The following is a 23,083-nucleotide window of genomic DNA, read 5'->3' on the forward strand; positions in this document are numbered from 1 at the left end:
CTTCGAAATCAATTATACGTTCGCAGAACTCGCGTTATTGATATCCCGTATGTACTCTCAAAGGGAAAGAAAGGAATTACTCAAATTACAGAAATTAGATAGACTTATAAAGATTACGAGAGACAAGGAGATAGATAACTAGAGATGGATATCTTAGAGATAATTGGAGATAATTGATAACATTTTGAAAAATAAAGAAACTCGTATAGATTTCAATGTAGCAATAGAATATGGAACACTGTCGTGAGTAATGTTTTCAGGAAATGGCTATCAAATAAGAAAGTAGCTAACGATTTGAACTGTTATTAGAGTAAATTTCATAATTAATTTCCTGACTGCTATGAGATTACTCTACATACATAATCCATATTATTAGTCAATAATCGTGCTGCATATCTTCCTTATTGATTTAATTATAGCACTATCAAGTTGTTTTTATATAGCCCGACCCATTAGCCGTACTAATTAACAACGAGATATTAATTCGTAATAAATAAAATATTGTAAAAACTTCAACCACTGCGCAACATTGTTACAAGCCTTATTACAATTACCTTCGTATTCGTTTATTCCCAATTTAACTCTTTAAAGTCCAAAGATCCTCTTTAAAATCGTCAAAATGCCGCAACGTAAGACATTACAATTGAAACATACGAATACAACGATAATATACAACACGCGCGATAGAGTACAAGAAGAATGGTCAGCGTGGACAATTTTCCATAACAGGTTCCGTTCAACACTCATCTCCATGAAATAAAAATGTACAATAGGTTCCCATCGCCAATCCCATCAGGATATCAAAACCCTATATAATAAATTCATCGATTTCAATTTTGCCCAGCTAGACACCTTCCAGTTATTGTACATTGGAATACCAAAACCAGACACCGTCGAGCGCGTTTCGTGTCTCAAACGAAAAGCGAGTAAGTAAGTAAGTAGGTACTTACATACTCGGTGTCGATTACTGGGACAGTGCGAAGAAAATAGCTGGTTAGAAGGGGGCTATAAAATGGTCGGTAAAACGGCCGCAGCTCGGCATGCTGGCGCGTACAAATGCCCGTGGAACATGATATCTATTTCATAACACCCACAAAGCGTCCCCCGTACGAACGCAATCGCCGTTACGTAATCCGGCCTTAAAGACCGTCGCCATAGCTTGGCTCGGCTCTGCTCGACTATAGACCGGCGTTCGAACGAAGGAAAGATCGTCGTCGAGCGTAACAGCGCTGCCAACTGTTCTAATTTCTCGCCGATATATTAACGCGGTGGCCGTTAAGGCGACAGAACGGGACAGATCGAAAGCGACGACGTTCTCTCCAAGCAAGACAATGGCCGCTGATCTATGCGACCGGTTCTTTGCCACGATCTTGAAAAATGACCGGCCGACGCGCGCCTGCTTCTCCTGACGAGCCATTCAGCGGTATAATGAGGCGGATGATGCGACTAGGAAACGCGGGCACCAGCTGCGGACAGCCGGTTTCGAAACGAAAGGCAAGGATGACGCGAGTGAGCACGAGTTGGGAGCGGTACTTTATGTTGCACCGTGCAGTTTCATCGAAGAAAGAAGTTGCGAAAGTGATTCGTGCATTTGGGGCGAAAGTGTAAGTTTTGCTACAGCAGAGTGTATAGACGAGGAATATAATTGGTTATTGCGTAAGTTCATCGACGAGACAAATAACGGTAAATTCCAAGGTAAATTCAAAAAATAGCATCCGTAACACGATCATTCCTGTGTACGTTTCAATTTATGGAGTTGATCAACGCGGTTTTCGAACGTCTCATACGTACAGCATTTTTACAAATATTTTTAAGCAAGCAAATTCTACAGCTCGCCGACACGGAATAGCTGTTAGGAAGAAGCGATGTTGACTCGACATCAGACCAAATACGCAGTGTACTTGGTAGAAATCTTTCGATTTCCTCCTTAAAGAATTTTCAAACAATAAACGCAACGCGGTAGGTGGGGCGATAAATCGCCGCAGCTGCGCGTAGCATCCGACTCCCCTAAATGGGATAACGATCGAAAAGCGAGGAAGATCACGGCGTTAACCCTTAACGCGCACCCCCTTGAAAACACATCGAGCCACGGAACCTTTTGTCGCCATGGCTCGCTGCTACCATTTGCGGCCTCTTCGATCGGATCTACGCTCCGTTCTTACATCTTACGGCACCATCCTCGCACGGACTCTTCGCAATTGGATGCAACGTTCGCCACTGTTCTGTCAGAGCGTGACTCGTGCGCGTGCGCGCGAGAAATCGAGATCGAGCCAAGGAAGGGCGATTATTTGTACGCGACGAAGAAATTGAACGACCGTTTGTACGAGAAAGCTGCTGGAGAAGGGAAGAAAGATGAATACAGGTGGATGAAGCACGTTGGAAGGGGAAATGAAGGAAAGTGTACAGGCCGTTTCAATGATAGCGTACGCTCGGGAGATGACAATTGAGACAGCAAAGGGGTAAGAACAGCGTCCCCCCACACTTATACCTGTGTTATTGCTATATGATCCTGTTTCGGTTAATACTATCGTAATTGTTGAGGTTATTCGATGTGTAAACAGAGAGAACTCGTGGATAAATTGTAAGGCAGAAAATATATTTAAATAGAAGCGTAATTATAAGTAAGAATACAATTTGAGCTGGTCCAGATCCGCACGCTAGCTGTGTTACCCAATAACCGACAACCCCGAAGCCAACGTCGCCTGTCTACTGTTTATGGTCTGTCTTCGTCGCAGTCTTTTGTCTACACGCTGTCGATGGCTTCAGTGCTTGAGAAAACTAAAAAGACCAGATGTAGAGTTTTCTTCGAAGTGGTAACCACTTCAACAATAATTGCATCGAATTTATGAGAAACAAGCGATGAAACCCACGTTCCTTTCGAGTATTTTCATCCGGACAACGAGTACATCTTCCATTGCAGCTACGGAAGAAAAAAACAGCAATCAACGCAACATAGTAAATCAAAAAAGTTGCTCACGACCAGCCACGATGAAGCAAAGGACCTTGAGCGATCAATTCATCGCGAGTGCTGATTACCAACTAACCTTCGCCGAAAGAATTATGCGAGCAACCCACACAGAAGATACACGGAGGAGACAAGCGCCAAGAAGGGGTCCAGATGGCAAGATAGAGGGCGCTGGCGAGCAAGCCACAACCAGAGATCTCCGCACTCGTAAATTCGCTGGTTCGTTTGAGAACGCGCCGCTATACGGTAACTCAATATTGGAACGCCTTAACTATCGAGTCTGGATTTTGCGCGAGACTTTTCTGCGCCGTAATTCCGCGCGATGTATTAAACCAGCCCGAAGCGAGCCACGCGTTTCTCCGTGTCCGGCTATCTTTAATGAGGCCGGCTTCTGGCGTGGGTGAACGTCTCAGGCCGAAGAGAAAGAGAGCCGACGATTAATAGTAGACCGAGGACGATATAGAGAAGCAGAGCGACGATACCCTAGAGAAACAACACCGTACGCCGATATTGATCGCCTGTTATCGACATCTTCGCTGTCCGATCTGCGCTTTCCTGCGCCTACCGGCCACTCGATTTCGCGTCTCCGCCTGTCGCACCACCGAACCAACCACAAGTCGGCGTTCGACGGTTGAGTTTTCCAATCCTCCCGAGTTAAATTGAATGTCGACTTTGATCATCGAGAACAGCCACCGCTACGGCCATTTCGTTCGTTACAAATTACAGATTGCGTTACATTACGGAGATTCTAACGCATTGAAGAAAAACATTACAATTTCTTTACATTCGATAGGATCTGGGTGGAAGAAACAGCGACGAAAAGATATTAAACGAATTCTTGGAACTGTCTTTCGCATAGTCGCAATGTTGAAAAACGCAACTGGATAATGTAAATTGATTGGAAAAGGTTGCGAATGAAATATTGCCTTAACGCAACGTTGATCCCCAAGGGATTAATAGCTTGCAGCAACGTGGCAAAGAAACCCTTACAATCTACTCCGAGCACAAACCACATTAGTTTGTAATGTCCAACTACCAAGTTCTTTGAGAATCCCCAGGTCCAATTTACACCACCATACAAGACCAAAGGAGAAACACAGCGTCCACTTGCCAGTGGATCTTCGTGCAAGGCGAACAAAACGCGGTAGGACGGAAAAGCAACGGGAAGGTTGGTCGAGCAACTTGTCCTGGAGGTATAATGCGCGTTGCACGTGTCCCCGGCTGTGGCAAAGAGGATATCAACGCGGAAGCGGCGAGCACCGCGACGAGAATCACGGTTGTTCTTTGCAGTTTCTCTTCGAGCACAGAGTGGTGTTCCCCCTTGTGCTCGCAGCAGCTCGCTTCTGCGACCTGTTACGCGGCCTGATGGTTTTGTTTCGAAGCAGGGACACACGCTTGCCACCATACTCTCGCCGAGACATTGATTCATCCTGCTCCTCCGTGTGTCCACCGTTAGCCGGCGCGATTGTACCCCGTTGTGTGCTCAGCACACGTTCCTCTCTGTATAGGATGCTTCAAACGTAGCCACAAAGGGCCAACATTGCGTTCACGCGACATTTCACCTTCAAAATTCTCAGGTTTTATCATTTTTAAGCTCTCGAACTTGTACATTTTCAGGTTTCGCAATCGCGTTGCGCTTGTGCACCTTCTAATTACGTTGAATAATCTTCACGAACGACGTAAAAACGTAAGTTCTTCGAATTACGAAAAGACCATCTTGCAATTTTTCTCGCTTAATTCGTCATTGAGGCAAACGTATGTGCATTTAATTGCCTCGTGGATCGTCCTGTACAGGGTGGTCCAATTTAATGGGTCGATCGCAACCCCTTGGCCGGAGGTATCGATTATACGGATCGTTTTTCTGATTCCGCGTCGGTAATCTCCGAAATTTCAGCTTCCTGCGAATAGCACTGGGAACCACGTTGTCTTTTAATGAGACACCGATGCCTGCTATTATCGGCCAGATCGATTGGGCGTGACTGGACGCACCAAAAGGTAATTGCCGGTTCACCATTCCCCCTTATCGTTAGAACAACTGAAACAACTCGATACCGATCATCGTTCCGAGGGTAGAGTGTTTCGATGGGATGGATAGCGAGTCGCGTTCTCGTTTTTTCAATTTCGCCTCAGCTGCCGCTTATGATCACATCGTTCCACGATATTTTCACTCTCCGAAACGGGCTATCATCGAACAAAATTAATTAGTTATTAATCAAATGGATGGTACCATTTTATATTCGAGGTTCAAACACGAATTACGTTCGAAGGAAATCCTACAGATCGAAATCTACCGTTAAATGTTCTTCCAAACACAAATTCATTCAAAGTTCCCGCCGCTCGCGTCGATTTAACGCGATTGCGCGGTCCCATCGTTTTGACTCGCGCTGTAGGTGGCTGTATATAGGTGTATAGTTAGATAGTTAGCCGTGGCACGTATCGTCTGCGCTCTCCGGCCACGACCGATGATTATCTCCGCGCTCGGTTTCAGCCACAAAGCACGGCAGTCCCACGCACGCCTTGTCGAGTTATTAATCGCCACATAATTCTACAATTACAAAGGTTAATCCGGCGTTTTCACGCTCGGAGCGCGTCGTGGGTGCTGTGACAGCTCCACGACAAACGACACTAGGGTGGGGGTGCGGGCGTCAAGTAGTGAGGGAAAGAGAGCGGACCGTACACAGTCTGGTTGTCAGGCCAATCCGTGTCACCTTACTTTCGATCCTCACCTTTGCCTCTGTGGACCAGGAATTTCGCGTTCTGCATGGAAACGCTCGCGTGATATACCGCCGCTCAACAGCTAATGAAAAGAGCCTTGATTTGTGTGCTACGTGGCATTTGATTGGCTGACGAGAGAGTGAAAACGCGTGATTAATATTCACATTGCTCTGGGGAAAAGTAAAAAGCAAATAACTGTCGTTGCTGGTCTATGTATTGCTAAGATTAGGTCAGATCGCGAGAAATTGTTTGACAGATTATTTCGAGTAAAAAGTGTTACACGAATTTTTATTATACGGCGGAAACTGCGTAAATAAGGAATCGAAACGTTAAAAACACGACCTCGTAATTCAAACATTATCCACGTGAAAACGTGTATTTGTCGGAAGTCGTGTATTCGATTTCAAAGCAAACAGCCCCAATTTTCATGGAAAATATATATTACACAGTTGTTTAACGTTCCGTTATCAACAAGACCTTTTATTCTACCCTTGTACATCAATGAACAAAAATGGCTTGGAATCTGGGATTCAAGCTGCTTCCGTAAAACACGCAGAAACATAAATACGACTACATCAATCGCTGTAACTACTTAATGTGTGACTTCACGACCTTGCTATATCGATTCTACCTATAATTAGACGCGAATGTGCTGATCCGCGATCAAACGGTTACCACAAACTCGTCTCACAAATCATCCCGGAATCATCTCCCATAATGCAGCGAATATAAAAAAGGAAATCTGCTAACTTTTCTACAGCTTGTAACCCAGCGAAATATTCGAAAACCTCGAGCAATCCACGTCGTCGAGAAAGAAAGATCGTTCTCGACGAGCTCGCGTCGATTCGACCGGTCGAATCGTTGAAAAGTCGCGGCGAGATGATTAATCGCGACGGTTATCCGGGAATCCGGTTGTATCGTGGCCTTATCTCGAGTTTCCTGCGCGTAACGCTTGCCATTTGCGCGGCAGCCGCCGGCTAATAAGAAAAGGTGGTAAAAGGGTAGGATAGTTCCGCGCTCGCGCGCATTGTCTCGTAATAAACGAGAGGAATTCAAGCGTTTACGTTTGTCCCGATCGTTCCTTTCCCGATCCCGTTGTTGCGCCGCATTCCTCTCGAAAAGTCAATTCCCGAGAGAGCGAGCGAGCGCGTGCTGCGTGAGAATGCGCCAATTTTTGTCGCGATTCCATAGTAAATCATTATTCGCTCATTCGACAAAAATCGTAGCTCCGATGCTGAGAACTGGGCGCAGCGATCTGCACAACATTGGAAATCGCGTCGACTTTTTCGACCTCCGATGAGATTTTTGCTCCATACGTATTAGATAGGCGGATATCGATTAATACGAAGAGCTAGTCAGAAGTTTGACCTTGATAAGATAATATCTCGGGCTTTTTGCGTAATAAATTACTAAGTAATTATATTAGCGAATTGAAAGGTGATAAGTTGCAGAGTACAGACTCACGTTGAACAGTTTTTCGATTTTATTTTAATCCATAAAATGTTGACTGATTCGTCTTCAACCACTGCCAAACACCTTCGAGAGCTTCCATTTCATCGACGAGAACGTCCAGCGTCAATTTCCTTCTCTCTATCGCTTTCTTAATTCGTTCAGCATACAGTGTAATATTACTACCAATATAACTGTGATCCCATAATCTCGCGATGCTTCAAAAGGAAATCTCAAGTACGCCAAATTACTCGAACCAGCAACAACCGGAGATCATGATGGTACCGTGGGCGAGCCAGCGTCCCTTTTTCAGCCACGTTTGTGTCCCCAGTGCCACGTAACAAATGAGGCCGCTTTCAACCGCGTATTACGCATTGGTCGCGGTGAATTAGGCGCAGAAGCGACGCGCCACAATGTCACCGGGCCGTGCGCGACCGCTAGCTTCTTGGGAGGCGAGTCGCCGCGAGAATCGATTCGACTCGCTTCTTATCGGACCTTGCTAATACGCCCGGTAACTGCGTCTCGTTCCGGCGACCATGGGGACCGTCGTTCGATGCGTTTAACGCGGCTGTTCCTTCGCTCTTCTGTAATTCCTACAACGACGGCTACTAGCGAGGACATTTTGGTCACGGGATAGCTTTGTTTTACGTGATTTTATTAATTGACTGTTCACTAAGCTCGTAGAAAACTAATGGCTGCCTTCGCGTCAAGATTCGACATAGATACAGCACAATTGAAATAAAACTAAGTAACTAAGAGTGGTTGGAAGAAGTAAGAAGTTTGCCAACGAAGAAGACAGGTGCAGCAGAATGAAAAAGAAGAGCCAAACGCAAGTTTTAAGATTTCGGTTCCTGGAACATCAAGAGATCGGTATCGACGTTTCTTCGTCACATTCGAAAATCAATCTTTCAGTCATCTACTCTGAGTAGGTACTTAATGATCTCAGCAGCGCAGAAATGACACCTGCGAAGATCGCGGCTGATCAGGAAACTCGAGAAACTCGAAATAACGTACAGGTGCAACGTGTCCGCTGCTTCTTGTCGTTTAATTTCAATTAACTCGACAACGGTCAGGACGCGGTCGTCATGACGGCTTAGCTGAAACGTCCAACCTTCAAACTGTGTCTCGTCACTGCGCAATTAGCAAGTTGACGTCTGCCTAGAACGTGAGAGCGGTTTTCAAAGAGATAATTGGAGACAGAATGATATTATCGAGGCGTTACATGCACTTCACATGTCATAGATCAGGATTTCCGTAGCGCTGCATAAAGTATAGTTCTCTTGATTTACAATAGCACCTCGACTGCCTACGTTCCATCAAATGAACACCAAACAATATTCTAAACGACGACGATTAAATCGCAACTGGTATTAAATTCGCGCGTTAATGAAAATTATCCTCGTGAATCAATTCGAAATTGCAAATCAGCTCGTTTTAAAACTAATCGGACACAATCTCTGCCACTTCTCCCACAATAGAAGTTTGCCAGTACCTTGTTAATTCCACATCTCCGGTCTCAAGCAACATTCAAAATCAGCCATCAAACGAGCATCAAACGCGACGATTAAATCGCATTAAACATACGCTAAACACATCCTTTAACGAAAACTACGTCTATGATTTAATTGGAAATCGTAAATCAGCTCGTATTCCAAAAGTAACCCCGTACAATCTCCAACATTTTCCACAATAAAAACTCGGCAGTGGCTCGTTAATTCAACATTTCTCGTCCGCAACAACATTCAATTAACGCGGCTCTCCTGTAATTTGCGCCATAAGCCAGGTCTCAAGCTGAAACGCAGAATCGCGTCAGAAAATGAATACCCGGTCAGGTTTCCTTGGTTCAGGAGGGAGTGGTGAACGGAATGGAAATTTATCGTGACTCGCTCGAGGGGCACCGGGCGGGTTCACCTCGCTCGGTTGCATAACGTTCCACGGAATTCTGATGCCGGACGACGACGAGCAACACCACGACAAACACGGAGACGACCTTAACCTTTCTCGCGGCCGTTCGGGGACATTTGTCCCTCGTGGCTCTTTTCGATTTGATCGATGGGCTCGCTCGCAATTCCATTTGTCCTCCCGTCCACGATTTACCGTGAGTCCAGCCACGTTGTTGCCGTGCTGATTTAGAGTACTCGCGTTGCCACGAATGAACGCACCAAATTTTCGGTTTGCGTTCGGGTATGATTGATGGCTGGTTTTTGCGCACCACGTGCAAGTTAATTCGCGGGAAACAGCTTACGATTGGACTCGATGGATGAAACAAGTTTATTCACGACTTGACCTTGTTTTCGAATTATAGACACGTTTTTTTACCCACGTCGTCCGTTCTTCAAGGATGAATGTTTCAATTTTTTATCCAACCACCTATTCTTCTAGTTTAAGTATATTCCATTCAATTTGCATCCGCGAGAGTCGAAGGAAAAAAGATTAAGGGTAATTAAGAGTGATAATTTATAATACAACATAACGAAAGAAAAAGTGTTCACGTACGTGTCTACTGGACGAAGAGAAACAACCGTAGCCTTGAAAAGTTTCATGTAGTTCTATTGATTTTATCTTTCTCTCGCTAGAATAATGCAAAATTAATTAACTTACCCAACATAGTAGCACAGAAAATTCAAATAAACGCAACCGGTTGTTATCATTCCGCATATGGTGCTCACCTTTCTACCTTCTAACTACTTGGAAGCTCTCAGAACATACCGAAATACGACGACAACGATGGTTTAACGTGTAACGTAGCATCGTGCGGGTCGTAACGAGCAAAGGAACACGACCAAACATTGTCATACGGCAGGCTGTCACACTCGCATCTAATCTCCGAACGTTGCTAAGAATTTTCTTTTATCGCCCAACAGAGATCTATAAACAGCGAGAATAAAACCATAAGTATCACCGCCTCTAGAACACGTTATTCTCATCGAGTGGAAATTTTATCGATGGTCTTCCATCGATCCTCTTCGCTTCCTGGGAGTCTTGCAACACCAATGCTCGATACGTTCATTATACGCCAGTAAATTAAGACGGTGGTATACAAAGAAAGAAAAATATGTCGGGCAATGAGAGTTTATCAGCTGGAGGGGAAAGAACAGGCCTCCCATTACGCGTACCCTTGCACGCGCATAATTAACTCACGACTAAGAGAGAGACAGAGATTGCCATCCTACGGTAATTACCATCGGTGCCATTATCGCAGATTATCCGCGCGTCCGGATTCTTACGTAATCCTACCGTTACTACCGATAAACCTGATAATTGCCACGCAAACAGGCATTTTTTGCTCGGTTTTAACGAGTTCACCATGGTGAACCCCATTTTTTGAACTTAATTTCCCCTGAGTTCGCGAACTAAATTACGTATTTGGTTATAACGTTTCTGAGAGCCAAACATCGTCGTTTCATCAACATGGATCGTGTACAGTGGACAGTGGATTGTACTGTCGACAAATAAAGTACAGCATTTTGTCTTCAACAAAGACAGTACACTTCATTCAACGGTGGTGCAATCGCAGCGACTATATCGTCAAATAATTTGGCTTCGTTAACAAATTCCTTTATTCGACTAATAGTAAGAACCTTGTTGTCTTATCAAACAATCAGTTACTTCTGCAACTAGATTTATCGACCGTCAACACTTTTCTCACACCTATTAGTAAACCTATCAATAATACAGTGGAGCTCTCTCTTTCTTTCTCTCTGAGAAACTCGAAGAAACGATCGCACCACGTACCATTAGGAAACCCAAGTCTTTACACCTGCGTCCTTTTAACACGCCAAACAGTTTACTATCTAGTTACTTACTGTTACATGTCATAGATCAACGTACATATATACCACTTCTAACCAGTCGAGATTACCGCACAGATATCCAACAATGTAACACCAAGAATAGTATAGGGTATTTCATGTTTGGGTTAGGTTTAAAACGACTGAAGATAGCGAAACGTTTTGCAAGAGAAAGTTGAATGATATGCAATGGTGAATCGCGTGGCAGTTCAGAAGCTTCAAATCTTCGTAATATAATGTTAGATTGTCCGAAAAGTATCTTTCGTTTCATAAGGTGATAATAGATGAACAACAGTTTCTGTTTTATATTATTTTATTGAATTAGGTATGATCCATTTCGTTATATTTCGTTATATTATTAAAACAAAAAACATTGTGCGTCTATTATTTCCTTATAAAACGAAGAAGACTTTTCGGACAATCTAATATAAACGTACATCGATCAATTATGAGTTTTGTTTGCAATTGACATTTTTTATTATTTCCCCTTTGCCTGCTTCTAAGTTAATTCTTCGCTATAGAATTATTCCTCCGATTTTACATATCAATTCTCGCTTCCCGATAACTTCCAACACTCGGAAAAATGCCGACGTTGCTACAAAATTCTCAGATCAACACCACAATACCGTAAAATCAATTATTGTACAATTCTCTTTCACACGAGCGAGTGTAATTCCACTTTCGGCGAGTTAAAGATTTTCACGCTTCGCGGTTTATGAATACTCGCGGTACATAACAAGCAGGCTGACTTTTGTTCGCCTGAATGGTAGGGATTACATGGAGCACGGTTCGCGGAAAGGGCGAAGCGATTAATAACTCGAACGAATTACGCGCACGCTCTCACCGAAAATCGTGGCACCGATGATTCCAATCCCTCGCGGGGATCCAGCAAAATTTTTTCTCAGCCGATACAAGCCAGTGCGCACCGCCAGACACACTTTGGCACGTAACTTTCGACCGATCGCGGGTACTCATTAATCACCGTTCCACGTCGACACGTAGCGTTTATTAAGTACCACAGTGCGCGCCCAAGTGTTAATCAGTGAGAACTGCCAGTTTAATTTTCTACACGACATGCGTGCCCGTAATAAGCTTCGACTTTGTTCTATTATAACGGGACCCCCTTTTACCCGGTAGACACCTGCCACTTTCGTTAGACGTAAATACTACCCCGAAAGAAAGTTTCTGCGTCTAGTTGATTTTTGCCTTTTCCCCTTGCTTTCTTCTTACACTTTTTACTCCGTCTTCCTTTCCGAGGATATCGTTTGCTTCGACAAGCGCGAAACCATTATGAATTCCATAAGTGGTAGATGGGAAGATAGAGGAGTGACTGGCGTTTTAGGATTCGCGTAGGAAATCGCTGGAAAAATGGAGCTTTTTTTTGTCGAATGATAGAGTCGATGATTATTATTCTACGGGTTAGGAAAGTTCGCTCGTCTAACAAAGAACAATGTTTTAGCGACTTTTTACGTTTGTCTTAATTTCCTGCAAGCATCTTAATACTCGTACAACGTTGCGTTATCGATAGATCAGTGGAACAGTACGACTAAGGCGAAGCAATTTAAAAAATGTTTGCAAGAGCCTCACGACAATCCTTTCGCCTGTAAAATCACGCTACAAGTAACAGCAAAGGACACGACACCGTGTCGCAGGAGAGAATAAAAAATTTCTACTCGAACGTGATACGACGGCGACATAAAACGGCGAACGGCGGCGCGGCTCCTCCCGCGTCTCGTTTTTCCTTGGCCGCGGCTTATCGCGATAGAATATGGAAATGTCCTGGGAGACGTGGGTGCGCTGCAACGAGGATTAACGTCGAAGATAATTTTCCTCGCGCACCGCGGCTGTTACGTAAAACGCGGACGGATATCGCGTTCCCTGTTAGCCTTTCCATCAACCTCCCGCTTTCGAATTAACATTTTATCGAACGACACGTACATTTTTCCTTCTATAACCGTCTATTACAATCTATAGTTTCGCCAACTTTTTCTCGCAAAGTTTTTCGTCATTCATATACCCGCTACTATTTATGAATATTTTATCATTTTGTCAACACGCTATGCAAACCTTTGCATTCTTCGTACAACCAAAAAAAAAAAAAAAGAAAAAAATAAAAATGATTTAGAATTTATGCGAAGTGCAACTACCCTGCATCGAGTGATTCAACGAGACCAGATAAGACAGTGGCCCGACTATGCACAATTCGTTTATCGATACAACCTGCTCGCAGCGAGAAAAAATGGAACAAGAAGAAGAAATACGTAGAAGATGGGAGAGAGGTTGATCGGTGAGACGATTCCATGATTAAGAGGAGGATCATCGGGCCGCATTTTGCGTGCTCAAGCATGCGTAAGTCCGAGGGCAAAATACGGTTATGCCGGCCAGCTGTGTCATCGTCGGCCAATGATGGAGAATCGAGGTCTCGCGCTGATCTTGGAGAATCGCAGCAGTGACTCATACCGGTAGCTAGGTTTTCCGGTTATCTGGGTTCTGGTTGCGGATTATGGGAGTGTCGGGAGAAAGGCTGTAATTGACTATGATTATGTTATGCCGAGTTAGGAGCGGCCAGAGGAAAGCTTTCCTTGCTACGCGAAGTTTCGTTGCTTGGGCATTTTTAGGCTGTAAATGTCAACCGTCAAATAATATCCGTCATATCTTCTGAAGTACATTATTTGTAGAAAATATCAGGGTTAAAAGAAATGCTGAAAGAGTTAGAAACTCCAGATAGGAAACACGTACCGACCGATAGTCCAACCGACTCGTCTAACGGGTCGTTTAATTATGTATCAGTATCGACGGAATCGATAAAATCTCACGGGACATCGACCTCTCGTTTGAATATCGCTGTTCCATTCTCGAATTTCTTCGGAATTGCACGAATCGCACGTGCACGGTAAATCATGTCAGCGATCAAGCGACATCGGACGATCGTGCTTAGACGCTACCGGTTCAATTATATCCGGACAATTAAACGTGGCCGTGGCGAATTAACTGGGAAGTGCGGAATTTCGTGGTTGTTAGCCCCCCATGGTGGGATTTACAACGTTGACTCAGCATAGAGAATCGAATCGTGGTCGTTCGATCAGTCCAGCGTGATCACTAGCCTCCCGTGGCATCTACTCGAGTATCGGTGGATAACGTTAGGACATTGGTAAAATGGAGAATCGGTATTTCCTTTCCCACGAACGTCGATTTTCACACGATCTTCCGTTGAATCTTCGAGTTCTTCTGGTTCACTGGATATGGTACTATGCGCGACCGAGGGCGTTCACCCGTCACATGCGTTCAGGGCTTGGAGATTAGACTCGTCAGATTTTCTAAACTTACAAGTCTGGATAAGACTAAATGCTATGGCCTTCTAGAGGAACTTCAGGTAGATTTCCAGCTAACGTAAAATTAAAACGAAACGTTTAAACACTTGTAATAGTACGATCTCCTAATACCGCCAATTCACAATCTCCAATTTGGGATGTTTAACAATTTGACGGCCACGTTGGTCATATATGATCGGCCACGTCATATCAGGCTTCTCCTGTGACGCTACGCTGGTCATTGCTGCATCGAACGGTGCACTGTGTTAAAACACTGTGGGGTCCCTGAACGAAACATGTGATTTCGGCTCAGAGACAGTAATAGGATAGGCTAAACATCATGCATGCCACAGTCATCGAAACAATAACCAAATAGTAACGGAATAGCAGCTTCTGACATACACCAGACAACAACCCCTTCAGAGGGACTAAAACCTCAGTATAAAAATCCTCCAAAATTAGCGCTCGAGATCAGTCTTGTAACATTTTGAATCAGTCTGTTGTAACACTTTGAACCGTCACTCTGTTGGATTTGTATAGTAAATTCTATTACTATATACAAAGTTCAATTTCTTCACCTTATTTGTGAAACATTCGAATTGCGACGCGACGAGATCACCGGTGATCTATCATTTTCGTAATTTCTTGCGTTTCCTACCGTCAAAGTGTTAATCACGAGCACGAGCGACAAAAAATACACAAACTCCCCGAAGCGTCTATCAAACCCGCGTAAGATGTTAATGCCAAAGCAACCGTCTGACCTACGCAACCATCCAAAAAAAAAAAATACAGTTCCCAATAGATGTTTAATCAGTATCGCTAAGTAAATCTGCTCGAAACTAGAGCAACACGCATCGATCTCTGAGAACCACGCCACTGAGAAAACAAAAGTTAGAAAAAAGGCTATCAGTACCGCGAATGCTATTTATCATGACGAATCCATCTCGCATCGATCTCAATTAACGGGGACGTATCGACACGCGGCGATCGACGAACGGTGAATTAACCAGAAGAGAGCTCGCATCGGAGGGGGAGCTGTATCGCGTGACATTCGAAATCGTATGGCCAACTATGTAGAAAGCGTACGCGGGCTACGGGAATAGAGGCAAAGAGGGGGAAGAAAAGCGAGCGGCGCGGTGGAAAGCGAGCGGATCGCGATCGCGATCGAGAACGCGCTCGTTAGAGAGGCTGGCGGCTCGTTATACGACCGCATCTGCATCAAATCCGGCAATTAAACGCGGCGATCGCGTTTACGCCGAGATAAATACCGGTCATTTCGCGAGACGGGACCGAGGCAGAGACTTATGGCTTGATGGAGATTACGCGGAGACAGTGCAAAGTAGATGCGGCGGAGGAATATATCCGCGACCCGCGGAGACGAGGAGAGACCGCTCCCTGGACCGCTATCGAACGCGAATCTTCCACTGTACTATGGTCGACGACCTCTTATCTCGCTTCGTCGTGGACAAATGTTCGCCGCTTGTAAATCTTCGTCAATTCGTGGATTCCCAAGTGGCACTGGATGTCGCGTTGAATTAACTAATTAAACGACGGATCTTTTTGATAAAACTCGTCCTATTTTTAACGTATTATATATATATATTTTTACAAGATCAGAAGAGATAATCGATAGAAAGAAACATTCACATGTAGCACAAGAAACATTCGGTGTTCAAGAGATTAACTACTACAATTTATTATGTTATTTTTATAAGATTATGCGAAACCATCGTATCGTATCATATCGTTTGAAACCATCTGTAACAATATAGATTGAAATATTTTATCGTCGCTTTACAGAAGCTTCTTGTTGTCCCAAGGAACGTGAAACAAAGTTCTACGGAAAGCAACGTCGATGGATAGTGCGATGCAGCGGCAGCAAAGAAACAAGAGGGTTTCGGCGCGACGTGTCTTCCATCGAATTACCATACCGACCGGATTATCTCTCGAGCGCCAGACATCTCCATTGGCAGGACCCACGAATAATCCGATAAGCGAATTAAGATTAGCGGCTTCTGATGAACCGCTAAGTGACTATCGACGTTCGCGTATCGACCGACTTTGGTGACATACAGCCGAGTGGCGTCGTCGTTGAAATCGATCGTTTTCTGCACGCAAATGCTTTTTGGTAGCTCGGCGTTATAATCGAGATCGTTATAGTCGTACCGTATCTCCACGATGACGCGTGATATTCTTCTTGCTATCGTTGCATCGATGATTCGTTCGTTCAACCACGATTATTTCACATCGATGAAATTTTTGTCCCAGATAAAAGATGTTTCGTTTCCTTCTTCTTTCCTTTGAAATTTTAATTTCGATAATGTAACGATCATGGATATTCACGATGAACAGGGAACTATACGTGACGATGAAACCTCCGTTTCCGTCGACGAAGATGTAGAAGATAAAACGCGAAAATTACAATTTTATTGGACCTTCGAGACAATCAACGTGCATTCAATGATATGCGAGATTACAGCAGTAATTTGATGAAGGTTAAACGAGATCAATGAGTTAAGAAGAGGAATTCAGAAGTCGTTACAACCGTGCGATTGAATTATTCCATTTGTGCAAGGTTTTCGCGTATATTGAAGAGCGTTGGAAAGCGTAACTTTCTTAGTTAACTAATCAACTGAGAAGATACTGACAAATATAAACATCTCACTCTTACACGCAGCTACAAAGTATCTGTACTCTCGTCGCTCCACGTCAAAAATCTATTCTTATTTTTCTTTCGCTATACAAACATCGACACGTGCTCTCTTCTTCCACTTTGATCACGACCCTTTGCAAAATCTCATTCTACCAATTGAACTATCGATCTTTCATCGATGACACCCAACAACTTTCTAAATTCTGTCATCAATTCGTTCGAAATCGAACGGGTCTCAACTAGCATCTGTTCGCGGATCCACTTTAGAACATCGAAGTGTCAGGTTCCCACGAGCAGCATCGCGAAATTCACGAACATCGATCGTGTCGCCGGTTTTATGGACCCTGTACAGGAGCGAGCAGCAGGTTATACGTTTACGACGTCGCTGGAAAATCGGCCGTAAACGCGACTGCCGTAAACATTGTCGACTGGTTGCTCTCTCACGTTCCGGGCCATTGAGGTCCGGACAGCGAAAGAAAGGGAGTCACACGGCCGCCTGAAAGGATACTTTCTCCGTTGCTCGTCGACGTTTCGTCGAACGACGCTCGCGCGATAGATCGTTAACACGAGACTGTGTTGAAACTCTTAAAAAAGCGACGGTTTCGATAAACCTCCTTTTCATTTCAAGTTTTCATTTTTTTCGGAGATTTTCTTCGCCACAGTGTTCGAACGTTTGCTCCGGGAGTGTCGTCGGTTTTTGAACATGTCTTTCGAAACAATGAGATTCCTTTTGGAAGAATAGAAATCGTTACTTCGAACATTGCATCCGATCATTCTTTACAGCTCGTTATTTGCAACGAAATATTTGTTGCCAAATGCTGAGTTCGAAATATTTAAAAGATCGTTTTCTTTCTCGATCGCATTTCGACAACGTCGATCGATCATCCAATAAATTTCTTCGATAGGTGCTTAATCGATTATTCCAGTAATCGCGGTTTCTCCATGTGACGCAAGCGGCGCGAACCGAATGATCGACTCGATCGAAATACGGCCGAGAAGATCGAGGCTAAAGGGTATCTTCGAAGACGTTACGACCGAGGAAAAAAGCAGCTGACCAGGTACAGCTAGTGGGAATTATTAAATTGTATTCGCGCGGTTGAATCGAAGAGGTCACGAAGCGGCGCGATCGACGACGAGCGCTAGTCACGAGACAGGACGATTCGCTCGAGCGATTTTGACGTCGCCATTGTTTCAAGCCTGCGATAGACAATACGAGAAATAATAAAAATGCTACTTTTGATAGCGTATTGAAACCATGCGTTTTATAAATTACGCCATCTTTTAACCACAGAATATACAGCGTATCATTAACTTCGTATCTACATGTGTATTTCAATTCTGCTGCATAAAACATCGTTTTAAAAGAGCGAGTCTAATAGCGAGGTAACTTTACTCGTAAGTAGGATTTTTATGCATCTGTGAGAAATTTAATTGCCTGTCAAAGCGTTTACGTACGTTCGAATACCTGAACGTGTTAATCATCGCCGACTATCGGCAAACTGACAATAACGAGACGAAATGGTGCGACGATCGCAAGAATGTCGATCGGATAATGGCTGTCAAAGCGCACGTAATGGCGGTACTGGTCGCGATCGTGCGTAAAATTGGCGTGACCAACGGTCGTAGAGCTTTCCTTTGTCTGAGCTTGCTGCTTTCTGTTCCTGGGTATCCTGACGTGTTTCGAGGACGGTGTGTTAATGGAGAGGAACGTTCTGACACGTTTGAAGGGTATTATACGATACTGTTGCTTTCTAGCGAATACGGTGTGAACGTAATTGGCCGGTTTAGTGCTTTCTTCTGGCAATCGGTTGTTCGCGGTGTGTTAACGATTCAATTGGAACTTGCTTGTATTCTTTAACGCAGCGCACAGATTAATGCAAGTCACATTATCTTTATACACGAGTTTTTCAGCCTCGTAGCGAATTGTATTTCGAATTCCTTCGCGAAATTGTACGGGTCTAACAGTCCTCGTTCGTCCAAAAGTAATTTATGTGGACGAAATGTCACGAGATCGTCGCACTTGGTCAAGCGACTGGGACACGGGGAGAACAGGTCCCGAAGCGAGTGTCACGAAGTCACGTAAAAGGAAGTGACCGAACGACAGTGACACGGAAAACAATCGGTGCAGGAGTAGAGGGTTTCGTGATGAAATGACATACTTGCTTTCTACAGAATGGCAGGGTCATCTCTCGGTGCAGAGACACGGCAGTTGCCAATTGTGAACAATCGCTGCACGATTTCATCGTTTCGTTCCGCAGGAGAGACACAAAAGCTGCCAACCGATCGATCTATCTGATACTTTTCAAAAGCTGATGCTAGAATTCAGCAACATCTACGAAGTCTTTCTCACGCGTCATATCAGAAATCAAAAAGATCTGTGAATCCCCTGAAACCCTCTGAAACCATCGTCGGGAACAAAGAGGAATAACAGAAACGGTATCCTTTCTCGGCCCACAAATATCAAAACCACGAACCACGAAGAACAAGAGCCGCGCAAACAGCGACGAAACTCGAGAACGCTTCGGTTTCGATTCTGTCATTACCGCGAATCGCATGGAAACGATGGCGCTGAAGACTCATCCGTCGCGCGGTCGATTCAAACGTCCAGATACAAGTCTCTCATTTTCCCTCTCTCTCTTTCTCTCCGTCAATTGGAAAATAGAGTCGACCCTGAATTATTCGCCAGGACGATCCTCCCTTGTCGCCTCTTTCTCTCGCGTGGCTTTATCGGTCGGAGAAATCGACGTAGACTCACCGCTAAATTACCGGCTGGCAGCGTGTACGCGAGCGTGATAGACGCGGCAACACCTAACGCCAGTCACGATGCCAACGCCACGTGTAAAAACGACCATTGTCGGGAGGGAAAAGAGAGACTCGTACGTCGGTCGAGCGAGGTACATTCGAGGGACGTTTCGGATCACGGACGATTCGATGGGGGCAACGCGGCTAACGGATTGTCCTACGAGCACCATGGACGTGTCCGATCGTTTCTGTACCCTGACCTGTCCTACTAGCCTTCTGCCGCAAAACGCCTTTATGGTACATTGTTCACGGGGAACCAGGATCGCGATAACGGGAAGCTTTGACATTTCGCCGCGTTAGATCTGGTACTTAAACACCAAGTTGTCGTGGAATAGCTCTATCGAGCGAAATTCAGGTTTCTAATACGCGTGTCTAAGCAGATTCGAGAAAACATTTCAGCCTCTACCGCTTTAGAGTTTTGTACAGTATCTCAGTACAGTCGCATTATTTGTAGCGGCACATGGGCTAGAGGACGATTCAAATCATGTTGTCGTTTTGCCTCGGAGTAGCAATATCATTAGGATATACACAATGTATTAATAAATAAACTCCGGGCAAATCGTATCCTTTACCGTGAAAGGACCTTAAAGAATCTTAAGAGCCTTAAAGAGCCTTAAAGATATCAGGGAACAACATCGAAAGGAACAAAATTAAATCGACTTTTACGTACTTGATCTCATCGCTAAGAGGTATCAGTCGATATGGCCTTTCTCCTTCGTGTGTCGTTGGAAAATAAAAATGTCACAGGGGAACACAAAGGAAAGTAATCAACTGCATGGTCACTTACCCAGTACCTTAATTCCCAACTGTGTCTGAGACGATCGACGAGCATCCCTCGGAGGTAGCTCGCGCGGGTCAAGGCGAACCGCGTGCACGCGCGTGCACACGCAATGGCGCGAGAACACAGGTGGATGTTAACGAGCCCTGGGAAATTTTTCACCTTTCCCCACCATCTTCCTCTCCTTTTCTTCCTCTTCTTCTTCTTCCACTTGTTCCTCGTGTAAGAACTAGTTTCATCGGTGTAATCCTTTTGCTTTACTTTTGTAATCGCGCGCTACGCAAATCGATCTATAGATACGGAGCGTAGTCGTTTTCTGATCGAGATACGGACATGGGAACCGGTGCTATACTCGCTGAACCTGCGATAGGAATGCGGGAGAAGCGAGTCGATGCGAAGTTGCATCGGATTAAGCGCGTTGCGGTGACAGTGTCTTATGATCAAGTTTGGCGCGGAAAAGCTAGGAAAAAGAATTGAAGAATGCTGGAAGAGAAATAGCGCGAGTTGAAACTCGAACGTTTTTGTTGGATTTCGATTGGAGATTTAGCCTAAGTTGCAAGTAATGCGTTCTGTTCGTAAGTATCAGGATACTTATAGAAGAATGAGGTAAACTCGAATAGTTATTAAGAAATCACAAAGTTTTGTATGAGATCAGCAGGTGCCTTAAGAGTATTATTGAAACGTTATGTGTACGATTGCTAAATAGTGAAACGTGGTTTTACGTCGAATGTATTCGCAACGCGAATGCTGGAACAAGAATGTCGTGTAGTGCGTATTGTATGCATATCGCGGTTCAATGCTATTTATCGATCCCGTTCCGCTATATTTTCTCTAAGCTATACTGGTTTCTGCAAAGTTGTTCTTGCTGTAGACGATCTTGCCAAGATTTTTTATACCACCAGCGACTTCATGTTCCACAATTATACGAATTCCTTAAAATCTTTCTCACTTGTTTTCGATACATGCCGACAGAAATGCTTAGAATATTCGTCACGAGTAGAACACCTTGTATAGATGGACAATACATACGAGACACGATACCATGGTATCGTCGAGAGGTTAAATCCGAAGAAATAACATTTGGTAAAACGACAGGAAAATGTGTTCCGGATGTCTACGCCAGTGGATGGTTTGCCCGTGGTCGGTCAGAATGTTCACGGAGAGGAGAGGATTTCACGCGGGGACGCGTACACCTCCTACACGGCGCGGCGTACACCGTGCCGTATAGCAGCCGCTTGACAGCTGTCACCTTGGCCGAGGGGCGACAAGACACGGCGAGGCGAGTCGCGGTGATTCATGCGCCACGGGGGGGCACGAGGATCCGGCGACCTCCTGTCAAGGATTCCTTCGTCGCATACCATGCGCCGGAGGTGACATCGCGGCCGACTGATTTAATCGCGGACACCGTGTAGTTGCGGGTCTGTATCGTGCACGCCGTGGAATTCGAGTCGCCGATTTCCACACGACTCTTTCTTTCCTTTCTAGCTTCGGTTTATACGTCTGCGACTCTTAGACAGTTCACTTTCAGCTGATACGATCATGAGAGAATAGAAGATAATTTATATCGTAACGCTGATGTTTGATCATCAGCAGATTATCCGACTTCATAAATAACTGTATTTAGACGATTAACATTTTCTATTAATCGAAATCCCGATATCCGTCGCCATTTGAAATTAACCAAATCTTAAAAATCCTAACCGATCCAAACTTTTTCGACTCGACAGAGCACCGATCGCTCGGTTTACCATCGTAGGTCGAGATCTCCCGATGACTCGAATCCAGTGCACACCGTGACTCGACAGACAAGGCGTTAAAATCGCCTGAACGATCGACTCGACCGCTACAGGACCGAGAAAGAGCGCGAGCGAACAAAAATGGCGGTCCTTGCAGTTACCGGAGGTGAGAACGTGACCCCAGCGCACGATGCTCGGGGTCGACAGCTCGCGACGTGCGTTTTTCCTCACTTGCTCTCTCGTACGCTAGCTAATGGAATTACTCAAACGCAATGACACAGCGATTACATAATTGCGGCCCTCTCGTTGACTCCGCGCACCAGCAGCACCATTACTCTCTTCTCTCTCTGTCCTTCTTCCTCCTTCTTCTTTCGTGTTCTTCCGTGTTTCCTCTTTCTGTTTCGCGCGTGAAGCTCGGAGAGATTGGTCGATTATTCTCCGGAGACAAATGACATAGTCGACGAGGAGTAACGAGCGGCAACGAGACTTGTCAAACGTGTCGTTTGCCAGAGCGATCGCTCGGTTAGGGGTCTTAGGAGAGGCAGCGCGGTAGTGACTCGTTGGATTTCCTGGAATCGGTTGGAAATCGGAAACAGGAAGTTGCTTTAACGACGATGACTCGCGTTACGGCTGACGGACGTACGTACCGAGCGATTGTCCGATTATTTTTTATTCCAAACAGATACCAGTATCGTTTCTGACAATCTGTCAGCGACAACGATAATAATAATAATTTGAACGATAATAATCTACGCAAACGAAAAGAATCGCTTGTTTCCGTTGTCGCGAAACTGAAGCTCGGCAACCGGTCTGGAAATCTGTTTGTCAGGAAGAGAGATCCGCAGACGGTAGCTCAGAGGCCAGCGACGTAATAAGGTCGATA

The 23,083-nt window shown here is 44.8% G+C and overlaps 1 protein-coding gene and 1 pseudogene across 1 annotated transcript in view; one reads left to right on the plus strand and one right to left on the minus strand.

Annotated features, from left to right (window-relative positions):
- Positions 1-23,083, minus strand: part of LOC117238140 (kinetochore protein NDC80 homolog) — a 152,475-nt gene that overhangs the window by 100,623 nt on the left and 28,769 nt on the right. The gene's annotated exons all lie outside the window — the stretch shown is intronic.
- LOC117238141 lies at positions 13,374-21,854 on the plus strand (annotated as a pseudogene).

Source organism: Bombus vosnesenskii, unplaced genomic scaffold (genome assembly GCF_011952255.1).
Source record: "Bombus vosnesenskii isolate JDL3184/JDL3185 unplaced genomic scaffold, Bvos_JDL3184-5_v1.1 scf7180000013436, whole genome shotgun sequence".
Lineage (NCBI taxonomy): Eukaryota > Metazoa > Arthropoda > Insecta > Hymenoptera > Apidae > Bombus > Bombus vosnesenskii.